The sequence below is a fragment of the Phyllobates terribilis genome, unplaced genomic scaffold (genome assembly GCF_046119375.1).
Source record: "Phyllobates terribilis strain yellow unplaced genomic scaffold, ASM4611937v1 Scaffold_2__4_contigs__length_985480577, whole genome shotgun sequence".
Taxonomy (NCBI): domain Eukaryota; kingdom Metazoa; phylum Chordata; class Amphibia; order Anura; family Dendrobatidae; genus Phyllobates; species Phyllobates terribilis.
The window spans coordinates 602,565,410-602,588,388 of NW_027362762.1; positions in this window are offsets into that span (position 1 = coordinate 602,565,410).

Genomic DNA, 22,979 nt, shown 5'->3' on the forward strand with positions numbered 1-22,979 from the left:
TTAAGGGGCCTTATTCCTCAAAAACAACAAACAAAAAACCATACACATAATTGGCATCGCTGCGTCCGGAACGATTCGCTCTATAAAACTGGCACGTTACTTATTCCGTATGACGAACACCGTAAAAAAATAATGAAAAACATGCCAAAAATGTCGCTTTTTCATCAGAGTGACTCACAAAAAAGTGAATAAAAAGTAATCAAAAAGTAAAAAAATGTAAAAAAAAAATAAAAAAATTGTATGAATGAAAACACCAAACTGTCCCACAAAAAAATAAACCCTAATATGGTTCAGAGTTGCAGCTCTCAGAATATGGCAATGCAAAAATAAATTCATTTTTGTAAAATATTGTTTTTAGTTTGTAAAAATAGCAAATCATAAAAAAAACTATATAAATCTGGTATCGCTGTAATCGTACTGACTCAATAGACAAATCTGTCTTATCAGTTTTACCGCACGGTGAATGGTGCAAAAAATAAAAACAATAACTGAATTTCTAGTTTCTGTTCATTCTCTGTTTGAAAAATCTGAATAAAAAGCAATAACAAATATTATGTGCTCCAAAATGGTACCAAAAAAATCTGAAACTCGTCCTGCAAAATATAAGCCCTCATACAGCTTTGTTCGCCAAAAAATAAAAATGTTACAGCTCTCAGAAGAAGGCGACGAAAAAAAAACAACTTTTAATAAAAAAGCATTTTTACTGTGTGATAGCAGCAAAACCTAAAAAGAAATAAGACAAATTTGGTATCGCTGTAATTGCACTGACCCGAAGAATAAATCCGCCTTATACCACACGGTGAACCGTGCAAAAATAAAAATAACTATTCTTGTTCTGCTGTCTATTTGTTCATTCTGCCTCCCAAAAATCGGAATAAGGCCTGGCTCACATCTATCCTGCGCTCTCTGCTGAGCGTCGGGGTTTCTGTGTAAATTCTTCAAAACCAAGATTCAGACAAAACCCCTAATGGAACCACTCACTTATGAGGCAGATGGTGTCACTTTGGACTGGTCTTTGTTTGGGCGATGTCCCATCATTTTAGGCGTCTTTTTAGCTCACAAGTGTGGGCGCCCATACATCTGTGCACACCTAAAAGGATGGACGCAAATGGAACAGACAGCAAATGGAGTCCAAAGTGCATGTGCCTCATTACTGTGGGTGATTCCTTTGGGGGTTTCATCTGAATCACATTTCTGTGGGAGTTACACTAAATCCCTGACGTAAGTGCTCAGCATAGAACACAAGATTGTGATACAGCCTTATACTGGAAGTGATCAAAAAATGTTATGTACCCCAAAATGTTACCAATAAAAATCCTAATTTATCCTGCACAAAACCAGCCCCCACTCAGGTCCATCATCTGTCATTGGAACTATAGGGGGTTCTCACATTACTGGCAGAACAAAGACTATGGAACAGAGACATGTCTCCTGCTCCCTCAAATAAAATCCAGTGAATTCTGCACTCCCAAATCCAAATGCCCTCCTCCTTCTGAGCCCCACTATGAATAAACTGCAGTAAGTGGCCACATGTTTGGCATTATTGTAGCAGGAAGAATGCACGTAACAATTTACGGGGTATATATCGCCAGAAGAAGAAGAAGCTAGGCACAATGTATGGGGGTGCTACAATATATGGGGGCACAGTGTATGGGCACTAAACTGGCAGATTTACAATTCTCAAGAAAAAAGCCTGGCGTGGATGTTACAAAATAATTACTGCAGCTGTAGGTGAATTCATTGAGAGGTGCATTTTCTATAATGGAGTCACTTTTGTGGTTTTTCTGCTGTTCTGCCACCTTTGGGGCTCCGCAAATGTCACCTGCAAACTATTCTGTCAAAATCTGTGCTCCAAAAGCCAAATAGTGTTACTTCCTTCTCAGCTCTGACGTGTGGCCTAACAGTAATTTCTCGCGACATGTGGGGCATCACCGCGTTCAGGAGAAATTGCGCAATAAATTATGGGGCCCAGTTTCACCTATTAACCCTTGTCTCACCTGACTAATTTGCAGCAAATACAAAAATTACATTTTCACCACAAAAAAGTAATATTTCCACGTCTCAATGTTATAAAATTCTGTAAGGCACCTATGGGTTCAAAATACTGACTGCACCCCTAAATGAATTCCTTAGGCAGTGGAGTTTCCAATATGGGGTAACCTGAGGGGATTTCTTCTGTTCTGCCACTTCAGGAGCTCTGATAATGAAGCCCACAATCTATTCTAACTAAATCTGCGTTTTATAAGCCAAGTAGCACTCCTTCCAATCCGATCCCTGCCGTGAGCTCAAACAGTAGTGTACAACATATAGGGTACTGCCACATTTGGGAGAAATTGCATAACAAATTGTGGGGTTGAATTTCTCCCATTTGCCCTTGTGTAAATTATAAATTTTGTGGTAAAACCGTATTTTAGTGGAAAAAATGTAAATTTTTTGTTCTCCCATCCAAAAGTTATGTTTCGTGAATCACCTGTAGGTTAAAAATGCTCAGTACACCACCAGATGAATTCCTTGAGGGGTCACTTGTGGGGGGTTTCTGCACATCAGAGGCTCTCCAAATGCGACTTCATATTCACAATCTAATCCAGACAAATAGCACTCTTCCCTTTCCTAGCCCTACCATGTGCCCAAACAGAAGTTTTTGACCACATATGGAGTATCATCGCGTTCGGGAGAAATTGCCTAACAAATTATGGGGTCCGTTTTCTCATATTATCCATTGTGAAAATTATAAATTTGGGGCTAAAAACATTTTCGTGAAAAAAATGAAAATTTTCAATATGACGACCTAATGTTATCAAATTCTGTGTAGTACCTGTGGGTTCAACATGCACACTATACCCCTGAATAAAATCCTTGAGGTGTGTAGTTTCCAAAATGGGGGTAACTTGTGGGGGGTTTCCAGTATTTAGGCACATCAGGGGCTCTCCAAATATGATGTCCGCAGACAAATCCATCAAAGTCTGCATTCCAAACGTCACTCCTTTCTTTCCGTGCCCTGCCGTGCGCTCAGACAGTAGTTTTCCTCCACATATGGGGTATCGGTGTACTCAGGAGAAATTGCACAACTTTTGGGGTCCATTTTCTCCTGTTACCCTTGTGAAAATAAAAAAATTGGGGCTAAAAGTTCATTTTTGTGGGAAAAGTGATTTTTTTTATTTTTATGGCTCTATGTTATAAACTTCTGTGAAGTACCTGGGGGTTGAAGGTGCTCACCACACATCTAGATATATTCCTTAAGGAGTCTAGTTTCCAAAATGGGGTCACTTGTGGGGGTTTTCCACTGTTTAGGCACATCAGAGGATTTCCAAATGAGACATGGTGTCCGCTCTTGATTCCAGCCATTTTTGAGTTCAAGAAGTCAAATGGTGCTCCTTCGATTCCAAGACGTGCCGTGTGCCCAAACAGTAGTTTTCCCCAATATGGGGTATCGGCGTACTGAGGAGAAATTGCACAAAAAATTTTGGGGTCCATTTTCTCCTGTTACCGTTGTGAAAATAAAACAATTGAGTCTAAAGAAAAATTTTTGTAAAAAAAAGCAAAAATGTTTATTTTTTTCTTCCACGTTGCTTTAGTTCCTGTGAAGCACCTGAAGAGTTAATAAACTTTTCAGTTTTTAGAATGTTGTCACTTTTGGGTATTTTCTGTCATATAGGCCCACCAAAGTCACTTCAAATGTGATGTGGTCCCTAAAAAAATGATTTTGTAATTTTTTGAGAAAAATGAGAAATTGCTGATTAACTTTTAAACCTTTTCACTTCCTACCAAAAAAATTATGTTTCAATAATGATGCAGATGTAAAGCAGACATGTGGGAAATGTTATTTATTAACTATTTTGTGTGATATAACTGGTTTAAGGGCATAAGAATTAAAAGTTTGAAAATGGTTTCTCAAACGTTGAAGCGTTCCAGAGTTATTACCTCATAAATTGACAGTGGTCAGATTTCAAAAATTTGGATTGGTCACTAAGGTCGAAATTGGCTCGGTCACTAAGGGGTTAAAACTATGGATGTGCAAAAAAACAAACAAAAATAAAAACCATGTAGCATCGATTTTTACAGATACATTGCGATTCTTTAACATATGAAATTGTACTTGGTCCTACCATAAGATTGCAATTGAAATTAATATAGTCTGTTTTTTTTTGGATGAAAATCAAACCATTTTTTTATACATTTATATGAATTTGGCCTAATAGAAAGCATCAACACCTATAAACAACAGGCAAATATGCTCGTTGTGCTAAGCAAATTACCTATCTCGTCCCCACCCCATCTACTTCTTTATCCTATGCTTTCCACAGTTTTAAACAAAAACGGTTAAGATCTTTACATCAAACTTATTAATTTATTTGGTTTGACTGTAGTGTTATTGTACACCATGACTGCAATACCAGTGTATTATTTTCTTTCTATAAACAGTTGAATGAAAAGGAAAAAAAAAAGTCAACCAGAAGGATGTGAGTGATTTGGAAAAGGAAGGGACAAATTGTCACTTGCTAGAAGACTGGGTTGGAGCATCTTCATAACTGCAGGTCTAGAATGTGGGTTTCCAGTACAGACTGGTTAGCACCACCTAAAAGTGATCAAAGGGGGAAGGACCAGTGACATGTACATGAGCAACCTAGGCTCATAGGTGCAAAGGCTAGCCTGTCTGCTCCAAATTGGCCCAATCTCGGACTGCAATGCACGGAAGTGTTTTTAAGAGTTTTTCCTATCACCCATGAGAGCACCGCCTGAGAAAGGGGATCCGCCTTTCAAGGACAGGAAACCTACAGAATAAAAGGGTGGTATCTCTCCACCCCATCAGTTGGTTTTCTGTCCTTGGAGAGGAACCATACATCCTGGAGTGGTCCAGAGGAATGATCTTTGTGGGAGACGATGTAACCAGATCTGGCCAGTCGATTCATGCAGAGGTTCCGTCCCTACTGCGACCAGAGCAGTGGGTCCAGGCGCGAGTAGAAGCACTATTCCCTGTGTTCAGCTGGCAACCATGCGTTCAGAGTTTGCGCGTGCGCTGGTCTGTGAAAGCGCGCCCTGATGACAAGAGCGCTGGGGACGTCAGGAGTAAACAGTTGGTGAGCGGATGCTGGCAGCATAGTAAATTGATGTGTCTGCCGGTCTCCACGTTGTCCCAGGCATGTGCATGCGCAGGTTACACAGGTCTGTGAAAGTGCACATTGATGACGAGCGCGGCGGTGACGTCAGGAGCACCAGAAGTGATAGATTCACTTCCAGGGTATGCCGGGGGGGGTGCTGAATTCAAATGGCTGTGTTGGTGGGACATTGCTGGATGGTCAACCCAGGGAAGGAGTAGCTAGGTGCCAGCCTGTGAAAACCCTCCTCAGCAGCAGCCAATGGCAGCACTATGAAAGTTGGGATTGCACCAGCAGGATGGACAAGGTCACGGCCTCTAAAGGAGATCATTCAGAAGAGAGGATTCCTCCTCATAATCCGGTACCTAAACAACTCCTGCGTGGTAAGTGACCTCTGTGAATGTTCACCCTATAATTGGGGTTTGGCTGTGTGCCCACGATGCGTTTTTTAAGCGTTTCAGCAGCGGCAAAAACGCAGAAACGCTTAAAAACACTTGGTAGAAGGTCTACCATGTTCCCCAATGATAATCCGCATGTGCTATGCACATGCTGCGGAAATTTCTGCTGCGGGTTATCATTGCGGAAAAAAACGCAGCACTACCAATTATTTTGCGGAAGCGCTGCATTTTCGCTGCCATTGACTTGCATTGGAACGCATGGATTATGCATCACTGCATCTGTAGATGTGCATTCCATGCGTTTCAATGTGTTGATGGTACCCGGGTCTGGAGGAGAGGAGACTCTCCTCCGGACCTGGGTACCATAGAACCTGTAAAAAAAAGAATAAAATAAAAAATAAATATTATATTTACCTTCTGATGGCCCCCGGAGTCCTTGTCTTCGCTTGCCGGCCGATCGCGGTGGACTGAAGGACCTGCGCTGACGTCATTTAGTCATGTGACTGCAGATCCTTCAGTGTACTGCGAGCTGCCGGCAAGCCAGGACGGAGCGAAGCAAGACTGCGGGGGCCATCAGAGGGTAACTTTTTTTTTATTTTTTTACCATTCTTTAAGGTCACACTATATAAATTCATGCCGTTTGCATGGATTTATATAGTGTGACCAAGTTGTCAAGCACTTTCCAAGTGATGCTAAAAATCGCTTGGAAAGCGCTTGTCAACCCGCATGCGGAAATGCATGTGAAGAACGCTTCACATCCGCATGTCCCTGGCAGGAAAAACGCATGTTCAATCCGCATGTACAATCCGCATGTACAATCCGCATGCGTTTTTTCTGCCAGGGAGATGCAGAAATGCTCAGGAAAAAATCCGGAGCATTTCTGCATCGTGGGCACATAGCCTTTCTTGTCATTTGACTCGTTAAGGAAAACCTAGGAAATGTTTGACAAAAACCAAGCTCAGGGAAGGTTCACCGTGAAAGGCAAGGTTACCAAATTCAGGGGTTCAAAAGCCATTCTAAACTGAATGGGCATGCCCTTATCCGATTGCAGCTGGGCAGGCAGAGGAATCAGCATAGGAATCGATGGGTCCGTTGACGAAAGGAGAGATTATGTCAGTCTTCTCAATACAAGAGGAGTGGTAAAACCTTCCTGTAGATGACAAAGTTCTCCCCCTTGTCAAAAGGGAGTAAAAAAAAACAACAAAAAACAAACGCTGAATTTCAGTCAAAGTCTAGACTTGGACAATACCTGTTGGACCAGTATTGGATATCTTGGGAAAAGCAGGTGACAATTAAAAGAGCTTCCCTAATTTAGTATTTCCATCATGTAAGAGAAATTAGTCCTCAGAGGTCCAGGCCAAGAAAGAAAGGGGTTCTACTCTCCCCCTCTTTATAGTACTGTGTGCTACCTTCAGGTCAATAACAAACCTTGTAGGGATTCCTGCTCAAAAGGTAGGACGGTAGCGTTCACACCACCAATGCAGAGTTGGTCCAAACAAGTGCAGTTCTGTTGCTTTCCACATGTTGCACAACACCGGGAAAAAAGTCATAAACCTAAATCCCTAGCCTTATCCAGGAGCTAACTATACAAACAGATATTGTCCTTAGCAACCACCGATATTTGTGGTTCTCTGTGTAAGGTGCACAGGTTGGTATTCATAGGCAAGGGTATGCAGTTTCCCAGGGCCGGCTCCAGGTTTTTCTGGGCCCCGGGCGAAAGAGTCTCAGTGGGCCCCTTTAACACATACCACGATTCATGATGCAGAGATACAGCGGAGAAATATATATATTATATATAGTACAATGCAAAGATTTCACTTCTTACATTACATGAGTGATATCTATTGTAAATTCCACAATAGCTCAGAGACCGGTGAATCGCTCCACACAGAATACTGGCTCCCATATAAGGCTCCATACGGAATACTGGCCCTCATATAACGCTTCATACAGGATACTGGCCCCCATATAACGCTCCACACAGAATACTGGCCCCCATATAACGCTCCATACAGGATACTGGTCCCCATATAACACTCCATACAGGATACTGGTCCCCTTATAAAGCTCCATACAGGATACTGGCCCCCATATAACGCTCCATACAGGATACTGGTCCCCTTATAAAACTCCATACAGGATACTGGCCCCCATATAACGCTCCATACAGGATACCGGTCCCCTTATAACGCTCCATACAGGATACCGGTCCCCTTATAACTCTCCATACAGGATACTGGCCCCCATATAATGCTGCATGCAGGCTGTTACCCCCCACATAATGCCCCATACAGGCTGTCCCCCCCTTATAATGCTCCATGCAGGCTGTTACCCCCCACATAATGCCCCATACAGGCCCCCCCCTTTTAATGCTCCATGCAGGCTCTTACCCCCCACATAATGCCCCATACAGGCCCCCCCTTTTAATGCTCCATGCAGGCTGTTACCCCCCACATAATGCCCCATACAGGCAGCCCCCCCTTATAATGCTCCATGCAGGCTGTTCCCCGCCACATAATGCACTATGCAGGCTGCCCCCCCTTTATAATGCCCCATGCAGGATGTCCCCCCCTCTCTTTATAATGCCCCATGGGATGTCCCCCCCTCTCTTTATAATGCCCCATGCAGGATGCCCCCCCCTTCTCTTTATAATGCCCCATGCAGGATGCCCCCCCTTCTCTTTATAATGCCCCATGCAGGCTGTTCCCCCCCTCCTCTATATAATGCCCCATGCAGGATGCCCCCCCCCCTTTATAATGCCCCATGCAGGATGCCCCCCCCTTCTCTTTATAGTGCCCCATGCAGGCTGTTCCCCCCCTCCTCTATATAATGCCCCATGCAGGATGCCCCCCCCTTTATAATGCCCCATGCAGGATGCCCCCCCCTTCTCTTTATAGTGCCCCATGCAGGCTGCTCCCCCCTCCTCTATATAATGCCCCATGCAGGATGTCCCCCCCTTTATAATGCCCCATGCAGGATGCCCCCCCCTTCTCTTTATAATGCCCCATGCAGGCTGCCCCATGCAGAGGCACGGGGAGAGGTAAGTATCGGGCTGCCGGGGCCCTGAGCAAGCGGCGGAGAAGGGCGGGCGCTGACACCGCTCTCCTCCGCCCATACCCCAGCGGGGTGCGCGACCGCCAGTGGGCCCCTCTGCCTGCTCAGGGCCCCGGCATTTGCCCGGGTGCGCCGGGTGCTGACGCCGGCCCTGCAGTTTCCCCACGCCCTGGCACCCCACAAGTAAATAGTGTCCCGTCTCCCAATGTGCTTTGTGTGAATTGGGTAACACTCAGATTGTAGCCAGGGGCCTCCGCTTGCTCCACGATCCCAGATCCTGGAACAGACGCACAGTCAACAGGAGACACTTTGTCCTTTTCAAGCAGTTTAACTCTACTGAGCAGTCCAAATTTAATTGTTGTTACAGCACAATCTGTTGTCACCGTTATGGTACTTTCAGCCTGAGCAATCCCCCTCTTCTTGCTGGGATACTCCACCCAGCTCTGCAGCTTCCATGAATACCGTCCTGACTGAAATACGTGATTTCCCATCTGACTTCCCTTTGTGAGAAGAGAGTAAGTTTCATGTCTAGTTTCATGTCTAGTTTGAGCCGCAGGCTCCGGCCATCCCAGGAAGGTCCCATGCTGCCCACACCGTCCGTATCTTCCATGGTCTCTTCAGCCCTCTGGCCTTGAATTTATGCTATCTGCACTTGCATTTAATCTCACCTACCATGAAGCAGGAAGTGTTCCCCTTTTAAACTAACCCTGCCCCTCCCAAATTGGAGCTACTTAAAGGGGTTGTCCGGGCTTTCTGTATAATTTGTGTGTACCTAGGCTACAGAATGCTGACAGTTTGTAATATACTGTCAGCATTCTGCCTAGTGTCCTCGATATCACACTTGTGTCAAGTGGGCAGCTCTCTTCTGATTCTGGAGGAGCTGCTCACTCCCAGACTAGAGTCCCTTATATCCCTCATCCATCCATCACTGCCTCACCCACATCACTATAGAATGAGGATCTTCAGCAGCTGAAGTGTATTATGTGGTATATATGTAAATACACTGCTCAAAAAAATAAAGGGAACACTTAAACAACAGAATATAACTCCAAGTAAATCAAACTTCTGTGAAATCAAACTGTCCACTTAGGAAGCAACACTGACAATCAATTTCACATGCTGTTGTGCAAATGGAATAGACAATAGATGGAAATTATTGGCAATTCACAACACATACTCAATAAAGGAGTGGTTCTGCAGGTGGGGACCACAGACCACATCTCAGTACCAATGCTTTCTGGCTGATGTTTTGGTCACTTTTGAATACTGGTTGTGCTTTCACACTCGTGGTAGCATGAGACGGACTCTACAACCCACAGAAGTTGCTCAGATAGTGCAACTCATGCAGGATGGCACATCAATGCGAGCTGTGGCAAGAAGGTTTGCTGTGGCTGTCAGCGTAGTGTCCAGAGGCTGGAGGCGCTACCAGGAGACAGGCCAGTACACCAGGAGGCGTGGAGGGGGCCGTAGGAGGGCAACAGCCCAGCAGCAGGACCGCTACCTCTGCCTTTGTGCAAGGAGGAACAGGAAGAGCACTGCCAGAGCCCTGCAAAATGACCTCTAGCAGGCCACAAATGTGCATGTGCCTGCACAAATGGTTAGAAACTGACTCCATGAGGGTGGTATGAGGGCCCGACATCCACAGATGGGGGTTGTGCTCACAGCCAAACACCGTGCAGGATGCTTGGCATTTGCCACAGAACACCAGGATTGACAAAGTCGCCACTGGCGCCCTGTGCTCTTCACAGATTAAAGCAGGTTCACACGGAGCACATGTGACAGACGTGACAGAGTCTGGAGATGCCGTGAATAGCAATCTGCTGCCTGCAACATCCTTCAGCATGACCGGTTTGGCAGTGGGTCAGTAATGGTGTGAGGTGGCATTTCTTTGGAGGGCCACACAGCCCTCCTTGTGCTCACCAGAGATAGTCTGACTGCCATTAGGTACCGAGATGAGATCTTCAAACCCCTTGTGAGACCATACGCTGGTGCGGTTGGCCAGGGGTTCCTCCTAATGCAGGACAATGCTAGACCTCATGTGGCTGGAGTGTGTCAGCAGTTCCTGCAAGATGAAGGCATTGAAGCTATGGATTGGCCCGCCCATTCCCCAAACCTGAATCCGATTAAGCACATCTGGGACATCATGTCTCGCTCCATCCACTAACGTCACTTTGCACCACAGACTGTCCAGGAGTTGGCGGATGCTTTAGTCCAGGTCTAGGAGGTGATCCCACAGGAGACCATCTGCAACCTCATCAGGAGCTTGTATGGAGGTCATACAGGCACGTGGAGGCCACACAATACCGAGCCTCATTTTGACTTTATTTTAAGGACATTACATCAAAGTCGGATCAGCCTGTAGTGTGTTTTTCCACTTTAATTTTGGTGGTATTTCCAAATCCAGGCCTCTATTGGTTAATAAATTTGATTTCCATTGATGATTTTTATGTGATTTTGTTGTCAGCACATTCATCTTTGTACAGAACAAAGTATTCAATGAGAATATTTCATTCATTCAGATCTAGGATGTGTTATTTGAGTGTTCCCTTTATTTTTTTGAGCAGTGTACAACACCATAGACGGAGGTTCTGCAGCAGCTGAGGTGTATTATGTGGTATACACACGTGGTCAAAATTGTTGGTACCCCTTGTTTAATGAAAGAAAAGCCCACAAAGGTCACAGAAATAACTTGAATCTGACAAAAGTAATAAATTTAAAAATCTATGAAAATGAACAAATGAAAGTCAGACATTGCTTTTCAACCCGGCTTCCACAGAATTTAAAAAAAAATTAAACTCATGAAATACGCCTGAACAGAAATGATTGTACCCCTGAAAATAATGTGACAAAAGGGACATGTTAAATCAAGTTGTGTCCACTAATTAGCATCACAGGTGTCTACAATCTTGTAATCAGTCGGTGGGCCTGTATATAGGGCTACAGATACTCACTGTGCTGGTTGGTGACATGGTGTGTACCACACTCAACATGGAACAGAGGAAGCAAAGGAAAGAATTGTCTCAGGAGATTAGAAAGAAAATTATAGACAAGCATGTTAAAGGTTATAAGGCCATCTCCAAGCAGCTTGATGTTCCTGTGACTACAGTCATGGCCCAAATTTTTTAGAATGACACCAAAATTATATTTTCACATGATCTGCTGGCCTCTGGTTTTTATTAGTGTTTGTCTGATGTTTATATCACATACAGAAATATAATTGCAATCATATTATGAGTACCAATAGGTTATATTGACAGTTAGAATGAGTTAATGCAGCAAGTCAATATTTGCAGTGTTGCCCCTTCTTCTTCAAGACCTCTGTAATTCTCCCTGGCATGCTCTCAATCAACTTTTGGACCAAATCCTGACTGATAGCAGTCCATTCTTGCATAATCAATGCTTGCATTTTGCCAGAATTTGTTGGTTTTTGTTTGTCCACCCGTCTCTTGATGATTGACCACAAGTTCTCAATGGGATTAAGATCTGGGGAGTTTCCAGGCCATGGACCCAAAATCTCTAGGTTTTGTTCCATGAGCCATTTAGTTATCACCTTTGCTTTATGGCAAGGTGCTCCATCATGCTGGAAAAGGCATTGTTGGGCGCCAAACTGCTCTTGGACGGTTGGGAGAAGTTGCTCTTGGAGGACATTCTGGTACCATTCTTTATTCATGGCTGTGTTTTTAGGCAAGACTGTGAGTGAGCCGATTCCCTTGGCTGAGAAGCAACCCCACACATGAATGGTTTCAGGATGCTTTACAGTTGGCATGAGACAAGACTGGTGGTAGCGCTCACCTCTTCTCCGAATAAGCTGTTTTCCAGATGTCCCAAACAATCGAAAAGGGGATTCATCAGAGAAAATGACTTTGCCCCAGTCCTCAGCAGTCCACTCCCTGTACCTTTTGCAGAATATCAGTCGGTCCCTGATGTTTTTTCTGGAGAGAAGTGGCTTCTTTCCTGCCCTCCTTGAAACCAGCCCTTGCTCAAAGAGTCTCCGCCTCACAGTGCGTGCAGAAGCACTCATACCAGCCTGCTGCCATTCCTGAGCAAGCTCGGCACTGCTGGTAGTCCAATCCCGCAGCTGAAACAGTTTTAAGATACGGTCCTGGCGCTTGCTGGTCTTTCTTGGGCGCCCTGGAGCCTTTTTGACAACAATGGAAGCTCTCTCCTTGAAGTTCTTGATGATGCGATAGATTGTTGACTGAGGTGCAATCTTTGTAGCTGTGATACTCTTCCCTGTTAGGCCATTTTTGTGCAGTGCAATGATGGCTGCACGTGTTTCTTTAGAGATAACCATGGTTAACTGAAGAGAAACAATGATACCAAGAACCAGCCTCCTTTTAAAGTGTCCAGTGATGTCATTCTTACTTAATCATGACTGATTGATCGCCAGCCCTGTCCTCATCAACACCCACACCTGTGTTAATGGATCAATCACTAAAACAATGTTAGCTGCTCCTTTTAAGGCAGGACTGCAATGATGTTGAAATGTGTTTTGGGGGTTAAAGTTCATTTTCTGGGAAAATATTGACTTTGCAAGTACAGTAATTGCTGTTAAGCTGATTACTCTTTGACATTCAGGAGTATATGCAAATTGCCATTACAAAAAATGAAGCAGTAAACTTTGGAAAAATTACTATTTGTCTCATTCTCAATACTTTTGGCCATGACTGTACAGTTGCACATATTATTCAGAAATTTAAGATCCATGGGTCTGTAGCCAACCTTCCTGGACGTGGCCGCAGGAGGAAAATTGATGACAAATCAAAGAGACGGATAATACAAATGGTAACAAAAGAGCCCAGGATAACTTCTAAAGAGATTAAAGGTGAACTTCAAGCTCAAGGAACATCAGTGTTCGATCGCACCATCCGTTGTTGTTTGATCCAAAGTGGACTTCATGGGAGACGACCAAGGAGTACACCATTGTTGAAAAAAATCATAAAAAAGGCAGACTGGAATTTGCCAAACTACATGTTGACAAGCCACAAAGCTCCTGGAAGAATGTCCTATGGATAGATGAGACAAAAATGGTAGTTTTTTCAAGGCACATCAACTCTATGTTCACAGATGGAAAAATTAAGCACATCAAGAAAAGAACACTGTCCCTACTGTGAAACATGGAGGAGGCTGTTCTGCATCTGACACAGGGTGTCTTGAATCTGTGCAGGATACAATGAAATCTCAAGACCATCAAGGGATTCTAGAGAGAAATGTGCTGCCCAGTGTCAGAAAGCTTGGTCTCAGTCGCAGGTCACGTGTCTTGTAACAGGATAATGACCCAAAACACACAGCTAAAAACACCCAAGAATGGCTAAGAGGAAACCATTGGACTATTCTGAAGTGGTCTTCTATGAGCCCTGACCTAAATCCTATTTGAGCATCTTTGGAAAGAGCTGTAGCATGCAGTCTGGAAAAGGTAACCTTCAAACACGAGACAACTGGAGCAGTTGCTCATGAGGAGTGGGCCAAAATACCTCTTGAGAGGTGCCGAAGTTTCATTGACAGTTGATTGCAGTGATTGCCTCAAAAGGTTGTTCAACAAAATATTAAGTTAAGAGTACCATCATTTCTGTCCAGGCGTATTTCATGAGTTTCATTTTTTTTTTAATTCTGTGGAAGCCGGGTTGAAAAGCAATGTCTGACTTTCATTTGTTCATTTTCATAAATTTTAATTATTACTTTTGTCAGATTCAAGTTATTTCTGTGACCATTGTGGGTTTTTCTTACATTAAACGAGGGGTACCAACAATTTTGACCACGTGTGTATACAGGTGCTTCTCACAAAATTAGAATATCAAAAAGTTAATTTATTTCAGTTCTTCAATACTAAAAGTGAAGCTCATATATTATATAGTCATTACAAACAGAGTGTTCTATTTCAAGTGTTTATTTCTGTTAATGTTGATAATGGCTTACAGTCAATGAAAACACAAAAGTCATTATCTCAGTAAATTAGAATACTTTATAACAGCTTTAAAAATGTTTTTAAAATCTGAAATGTTGGCCTACTGAAATGCATGTTCAGTAAATGCACTCAATACTTGGGGCTCCTTTTGCATCAATTACTGCATCAATGCGGCGTGGCATGGAGGTGATCAGCCTGTGGCACTGCTGAGGTGTTATGGAAGCCCAGCTTGCTTTGATAGCAGCCTTCAGCTCGTCTGCATTGTTGGGTCTGGTGTCTCATCTTCCTCTTGACAATACCCCATAGATTCTCTATGGGGTTAAGGTCAGGCGAGTTTGCTGACCAGTCAAGCACAGTGATACTGTTGTTTTTAAACCAGGTATTGGTACTTTTGGCAGTGTGGAGAGGTGCCAAGTCCTGCTGGAAAATTAAATTTCCATCTCAAAAGCTTGTCGGCAGAGGGAAGCATTAAGTGCTCTAAAATTTCCTGGTAGACGGCTGCGCTGACTTTGGTCTTGATAAAACACAGTGGACTTACACCAGCAGATGACATGGCTCCCCAAACCATCACTGATTGTGGAAACTTCACACTTGACCTCAAGCAGCTTGGATTGTGGCCTCTCCACTCTTCCTCCAGACTCTGGGACCTTGAAAATTTACTTTCATCTGAAAACAACACCTTGGACCACTGAGCATGAGTTCGGGTCTTTTTCTCCTTGGCCAGGTAAGACGCTTCTAACATTGTCTATTGGTCATGAGTGGCTTGACACAAGGAATGCGACACTTGTAGCCCATGTCCTGTATACATTTGTGTGTGGTGGCTCTTGAAGCAATGACTCCAGCAGCAGTCCCCTCCTTGTGAATCTCCCCCAAATTTTTGAATGGCCTTTTCTTAACAATCCTTTCAAGGCTGCGGTTATCCCGGTTGCTTGTGCACCTTTTTCTACCACTTTTTCCTTCCACTCAACTTCCAATTAATATGCTTGGACACAGCACTCTGTGAACAGCCAGCTTCTTTAGCAATGACCTTTTGTGGCTTACCCTACCTGTGGAGTGTGTCAATGACTGCCTTCTGGACATCTGTCAAGTCAGCAGTCTTCCCCCATGATTGTGGAGCCTACTGAAACAGACTAAGGGACCTTTTTAAATGCGTAGGAAGCCTTTGCATGTGTCTTTTGTTAATTATTCTAATTTATGGAGATAATGACTTTTGTGTTTGCATTGGCTGTAAGCCATAATCATCAACATTAACAGAAACAAACACTTGAAATAGAACACTGTTCGTAATGACTCTATATACGAGTTTCACTTTTTGAATTAAAGAACTGAAATAAATTAACTTTTTGATGATATTCTAATTTTGTGAGAAGCACCTCTATGTATTCACATCACAATAGACTGAGGTTCTGCAGCAGATGAAGTGTATTATGTGGTATATATGTGGAGTGCAATGATTGTGCTGCTTTCCACACCTGAGGACACTGCACTGTTATTTCCAATACTGGAGTGAGTGCGCAGTGGGCGGGCAGAGGGCGGTGCTGGACACTGAGGTCGGACGGTGCCAGCTCTGGCTGTGAGGTTAAATAGTACAGCACAGGGAGCTGTCAAGTTTGGTAGGGCCACAGGTAAACAAAGTGGTTGCAGGGAATGAAGTGAAATTCAGGAAGAATGAAAGGCAGAAACAAAAAAATTGATTGGGGTGTTGCGTGTTACAATTCAGTACAGATTAGCTTAAAAGAAACTTGGATTTCATGGTCGGACTTTAACTGTTCATATCCTGTACCCACCTACTTCAATTTATTGTGCCCTCCACTGTACTTCCCCATTCCTTATCGATATCTACCGCTTTATCCTATTTCTATACCCATGTTCTAGTTTATTACCATTATAATTTTCCTTTTGTATATTTAATACACTAACACATTAGGAGTTCCACATCACTAGTATTTAAATTCTATAAAATTTTTCAATTATATAATTGACATTATCAACATAAATTTGTTCACGTTAGTGCCCTTAATATTCTATGCACTTAAAATACATTTTTTATACACAAAAGCACACCCATTTTATTAGCAAAAACATTATGATTGTCCCTGACACAATTTTACACTCTGCGCACGACCCTGTGCAGACTCCGCTCAGGGAGTGTCTCTGGCCCATCTCTCTGTTAAGATCCAAGGCCCATCCAGTCTGCTCCGCTTTCCAGGGTTCTGACTAAGGTGAAGACCTAGCCTGATAATGTGCAGAGCTCCCATGTACCCCTAATCAAAAACTTGTCAGCTAGGATTTAATTCAGTCCTACCTGGCTTTGCTACAACCTGAAGAGGCTGAACAGATTCCTGAGAGTTAGATAATTTGAAATGGAGTCTATAAAACTTTTGGTTCTAGATTGCTATATTGTAGTCTAGGATTTAAAGGACGTGTACCATCACAATCCAATTCACATGGAACACTGAAAATTCCTGAGAGTAGCTCTCAGCATAAAAGGAGAAATCAAGGTTTCAGTTTCAGGTCCTTCCAATCGGTTGTCAATGGGCCCTCAAGTCTTTATGGAGACTATAGCAGAAATTACAACTCATCTATGAATGAAAGAAACATAGGCGATACCTTACTTCAACGATTTCCTGCTTGGGGGCCTATCAGTCTAGTGCTGCAGCACTCCGTTGGCAGAGTTAAGAGCAACCTTGACAAATTTAGGTTGGTTACTCAATTAAAAAAACAAAAACAAAATTAGAACCCAAGAGTGCAGTTTTTTCCTGGTCATCTTCCTTGGGTGATAACAACTCTAATTCACTGAGACTAGAAGGGGGAGGTGGTGTCCAAAGTGTCAAAATTAATAAGCAATCTGGCCACAACTCTAAGGAAGGCAAAATCACGGTTCAGAACTCTAACCTCCTGCATTCCAGTACTAGCATGGTCACAGATACACACCTGTGTGTTGCAATGGGAGATTCTGGCAAACAAATATGCTTTGAAGTTGGTTGAAAAATGTACTTACTTTTTCTTCAACAGCAACGTCTCTTCTCTGGTGGTGGTAGACAACAAAAATTATACAGAGGAGTTCCTTGAATGAATTAAATATTGTGGGTCATTGCTACAGATACAAGCCCTCAGGGATTGGGACAGGACGGCATCTTGGTGATCTCCTGGGCCAGAGCTCCTTTCATCTAAACGAGGTCACCACATAAAAGGTCTTAACAGACAACCGATTAACTATAGCTTACATAAACCGTCAGTGGGGAACTAGGTCCAGATTCCTAATGACACTGTCTAATCAGATTTTTCGATGGTGGAGTCTCACCTCTTACCTTTAACAGCACCTCACGTAAAGGGGGAATAGAATTGCAAGCACACTTTTTGAGCCGCATCCAAGTGAAACAGGGGCAGTGGACTCTGAATCAGAGTATGTTCAAGCAGATTCTGGACCATTTGGGGCTTCCAGACATAGATCTTATTGCAGACAGCCACAACAGGAAGGTGAGAATATTCTGTTCACTGGAATAGCAGCAGTAAGTGGATGCCTTCCTGCTCAAATAGGATTTCACAGTCTTCCATATGCCATTCCTCCTGTGATGCTGGTCCCAGGAATTCCAAAAAGGATTAGGAAAGATTAAGCATGGGTAGTTTCAATTTTGCCCAAGAAACCTTGGGTTTACTAGATGAGTATAAAGGTCAGCCACCGAGCCGTGCATTTTGCCAGAAATTCCAGATTCATTGTTCCAAGGTCCAATTCTACATACTCAAGGCGTTGAACTGCATTTAACAGCATGGAATTTGAAAATAAGCTTCTAAAAGATAGTTCTTCGCCAAATTTCATCACGACATTGCTGCTGAGGAGGAAAGCAGTAATGACAAAAATATGGAAGGAATTTCTGACCAGCTAAGGGGCAGGTGTAAAGGACTGATTACAGGTTAAAACCAGGTTTTAATTCCTCCAGAGGGGGCTAGAATAAGGTCTATTCACTAGTACTCTTAAGGTCCAGGTGTCGGTTCTGGGTGTTCTATAGGATTATGATTTGGCCAATAGCTGAAGGATTTCTCGGTTCATTAAGGCGAGGTTTGGATCTAGGCCCATTTTCAATCCAAAGATGGTAACCTGGGATCTGAATCTGGAGCTTATGGGTCTGTCGAAGCCTTTGTTTGAACCCATGGTTTCAACGTCTTTTAAAGTTCCTTACACTAAAGTCTATCATTCTGGTGGCACTGACTTCGGCATGGAGAATTCGTGACATTCAAGCATTTTCTGTTAATACTCTGTTTACACAGATCCTAGAAGATAGGGTAGTTCTGAAACCGGCCTGTCTTCTCAAGGTGGCTTCCAAGTCCCATAGACGTCAAGAGATTGTGCTCCAGTCTTTCTTAGCTAATTGTGGGAATTCAAGGGAAGAACAATACTATACTTTAGATATTAGAAGTCTGAGAGTATGTGTAAGCCGCAACAGCCTGACAAAGATATCAGTCGCTTTTAATTTTTTTTTTTAAATACCCTGAAAGGAAAAGTCTTAAAGCCTCTAAGAGCACGCAATCTAAATGGATTAAAGAGGCAATAGAGTTAGCTTATTCCGCAGTTTATAGGGCAGTTCAAGGAGACCTGAAAGCTCATTCTACTAGGGCTAGTTTAACCTCCTGGACAGATGTCTCCATCTTGCACCATCTATAGACACTACACACTTTATTTGGGATCTTCTACAAATCTTTTCTTTAGGTGAAGGGTTCTACAAGCTGTAGTCGCGCCCTTACGCTGTGTGCCCACTATGCGTTTTTTAAGCGTTTCCGCAGCAGCAATTTTGCTGCAGAAACGCTTGGTAGAAGGCCTGCCATGTCCCCCAATGATAATCCGCATGTGCTGTGCACATGCTGCGGAAACGCTTAAAAAATGCATCGTGGGCACACAGCCTTAACCCCTTTACAAACCAAGCCAATTTTTACAATTCTGACCACTGTCACTTTATGAAGTAATTACTCTGGAACGCTTCAATGGATCCCCATGATTCTGAGAGTGTTTTTTCGTGACATATTGTACTTCATGATTGTGGTAAAATTTCTTCGATATCACTTGCGTTTATTTGTGAAAAAAATGGAAATTTGGCGAAAATTTAGAAAATGTTGCAGTTTTCAAACTTTTAATTTTAATGCCCTTAAATCAGAGAGATATGTCACACAAAATAGTTAATAAATAACATTTCCCACATATCTACTTTACATCAGTACAATTTTGGAAAAATTTTTTATTTTTTTTTTTATTGGGGGAGCTATAAGGGTTAAAAGTTGACCAGCGATTTCTCATTTTTCCAACAAAAATTACAAAACCATTTTTTTAGGGACCACATGATATTTAAAGTCACTTTGAGGGGTCTTTATGACAGAAAATACCCAAAAGTGACACCATTCTAAAAACTGCACCCCTCAAGGTGCTAAAAACCACATTCAAGAACTTTATTAACCCTTCAGGTGCTTCACAGGAATTTTTGGAATGTGGAAGAAAAAAATGAACATTTAACTTTTTTCACAAAAATGTTACTTTAGACCCAATTTTTTTTATTTTCGCAGGGGTAACAGGAAAACATGGACCCCAAAATTTGTTGTGCAATTTCTCCTGAGTAAGCAGATACCCCATATGTGGGGGAAAACCACAGTTTGGGCGCACTGCAGGGTTCGGAAGGGAAGGAGCGCCATTTGACTTTTTGAATGTAAAATTTGCTTGAATAATTAGCGGACGCGATGTTGCATTTGGGGAGCCCTTGATGTGCCTAAACAGTGGAAACCCCCCACAAGTGACACCATTTTGGAAACTAGAACCCTCAGGGAACTTATCTAGATGTGTGGTGAGCACCTTGAACCCCCAAGTCCTTTACAGAAGTTTATAACATGAAGCCGTGAAAAAAAAAAAAAAAAATCAAACTTTTTCCACAAAAAAGATGTTTTAGCCCCAATTATTTTATTTTCACAAGGGTAAGAGGAGAAAATGGACCCCAAAAACTTTTGTGCAATTTCTCAGGAGTATGCCAATAACCCATATGTGGGAAAAATACAGTGTTTGGGCAAAGTTCAGAAGGGAAGGAGCACTGTGTGACTTTTTGAACGCAAAATCGGTTGGAATTGAGAGCGGACGCCATTTCGCGCTTGGAGAGCCCCCGATGTGCCTAAATAGTTGAAACCCCTCACAAGTGACCCCATTTTGGAAACTACTCCCCCTCAAGAATTTTATCAAGGGGTATAGTGAACATTTTAACATTTTGAACCCAGAGGTACGACACAGAATTTGATGACATTAGGTCATCATATTGAGTAAGTTGTCATTAGTCTTGAACGCAAGTGCTCGCTACTTGAGTTTGCATCGGGGACTCCGGTATGCACCATGTATCACGGGTGCTCAAGTGAAATGCTCGAGTCCCCGCCCGCATGTTTCACGGTTATTAGACACCCCATAAAAAACATGTGGGGATCGCTCGTGCATGGCAGGCAATCCCCGCAAGTTTTTTTTGGCCGCGAAGCATACCCAAACACCCGATGCAAACTCAATTAGCGAGCACTTGCGTTCAACACTAGTTGCCATATCGTCATTTTTATTTTTTTTTTACTTTTGAAAAAAATCCCAACCCTAACATTAGCACAACCCTAACCCCAACCCCAGCCCATGCGTTTATTTTTTACGCCGTTCCTAGTGCGGTATATTTGATTAGACGACCTTATTCTTCGGGTCAGTGCGACTACAGAGATACCAGAATGATATCGGGTTTTTAGGATTGACAGCTGTCACACACTAAAAGACACATTTTGTAAAAATCTAGTTTTTGCATCGCCATATTTTGAGAGCTATAATTTTTCCATATTTTGGCCGACAGAGTCATGTGACTGCTTGTTTTTTGCGGGATGAGTTGACGTCGTTATTGGTGCCATTTTCAGGCAAGTAACATTTTTTGATCGCTTTCTATTCCAGCTTTTGGGAGGCAGAATAAACAAAAACCAACAATTCAGGAATTTTTTTTTTTTATTCTACTCTGCGTGTGGTAATATTGATAAGGTAGCTTTATTCTTCGGGTCACTACGTTTACAGCGGTACCACATTTATATTCTTTTTCTATGTTTTGGCGCTTTTACACAATAAAAGTCATTTTATAGAAAAAATTATTTTTTTGCATCGCTTTATTCTGAGAGCTACAACTTTTTATTTTTCGGCTGATGGAGCTGTATGGCGGCTTGTTTTTTGCGGGACGAGATAACATTTTCAGCGGTACCATTTTTATTTATATTAGTCTTTTTGATCGCGTGTTATTCCATTTTTTGTTTGGCGGTATGATGATAAAGCATTGTTTTTTGCTTAGTTGTTTTTTTTTACCGTGTTCACTGAAGGGGTTAACTAGTGCGACAATTTTATAGGTCAGGTCGTTCTGGACGCGGCGATACCAAATGTGTACTTTTGTTTTTTTCCCATAATATTTATTGATGGGTACATTATATTTTTATTTTTGGTGGATTTTTATTTTTTATATATTTTTACCATTTTTTTTTCCACTTTCTGAGTTTTTTTTTTTTACTTTGTCCCACTCTGGGACTTTCACTTTTTTTATTCTGATCGCCTGCATAGCACAGGAATGCAGCACCATCCCTGTGCCATGCAGGCTGTCAGCGCTGCACAGTGAGAAGATAGTTTGGTCATGCACTGCGCATGACCAACAAAATCTTCCTGCTGTCTGGTGACCCGGATGTTGTCATGTCGACATCGGGTCGTCATGGCAACACCTGGGAAGCCGCGGCAGACAGCGCTGGAGGCCGGAAGAGGAGCTGAGTATACCGATCACCTCCACTTAGCCACCTCAATGCTGCGATCGACTTTGATCGCAGCATTGCGGGGGTTAATGTGCCGGGAGCGGTGCGAGACCGCTCCCTGAACATAGTACCGGGTGTCAGCTGTGACAATCAGCTGACACCCGGCAGCGATCGCGCCCGCCCAGCCAGTGTTCGCGCGCGATCGCGATGACGTACTAATACGGGTCAGGCTCTTAAGTCCCAGGGCACAGACACGTATTAGTAGATCATGGGCTTTAAAGGGGTTAAACATGAGCCATGTATGAGGGAATCTGAGTCGGTGGCATGAAAATTGAGAAGTCGGAGGTTTGGCTTACCAACTCCACAGCCCTGTTGGGAACATCTTTATCTTTATTACATAGTACTGAAGGTGCATATACTAAGAAATAAAGGGTACGTTTAAATTACTCTAAATGGGAATGAGTAATCTAGAAAACAGGCCTGAGCACTTGCCTTCAGGGAAAGACCATTCCATTTGTCTGTTACTTATTATTTAAATTTGTCAAAACTTAAAAGGCCCAATGGTCCTCTAGGCTAGGGTTGTAACAAAATCCACCGTCAAGGAGGTGGTCTGGATTTTTATGCAGGAAACCCTCTATTTCTGCTTGCCCCCTGGTCAATGCATTTTTATAAATAGATTCACATGCCACTGTGAACCTGTGCATAGCTCCATGTGTTACAATCTAAATCTTAACTAGAATTATGGCAACTATG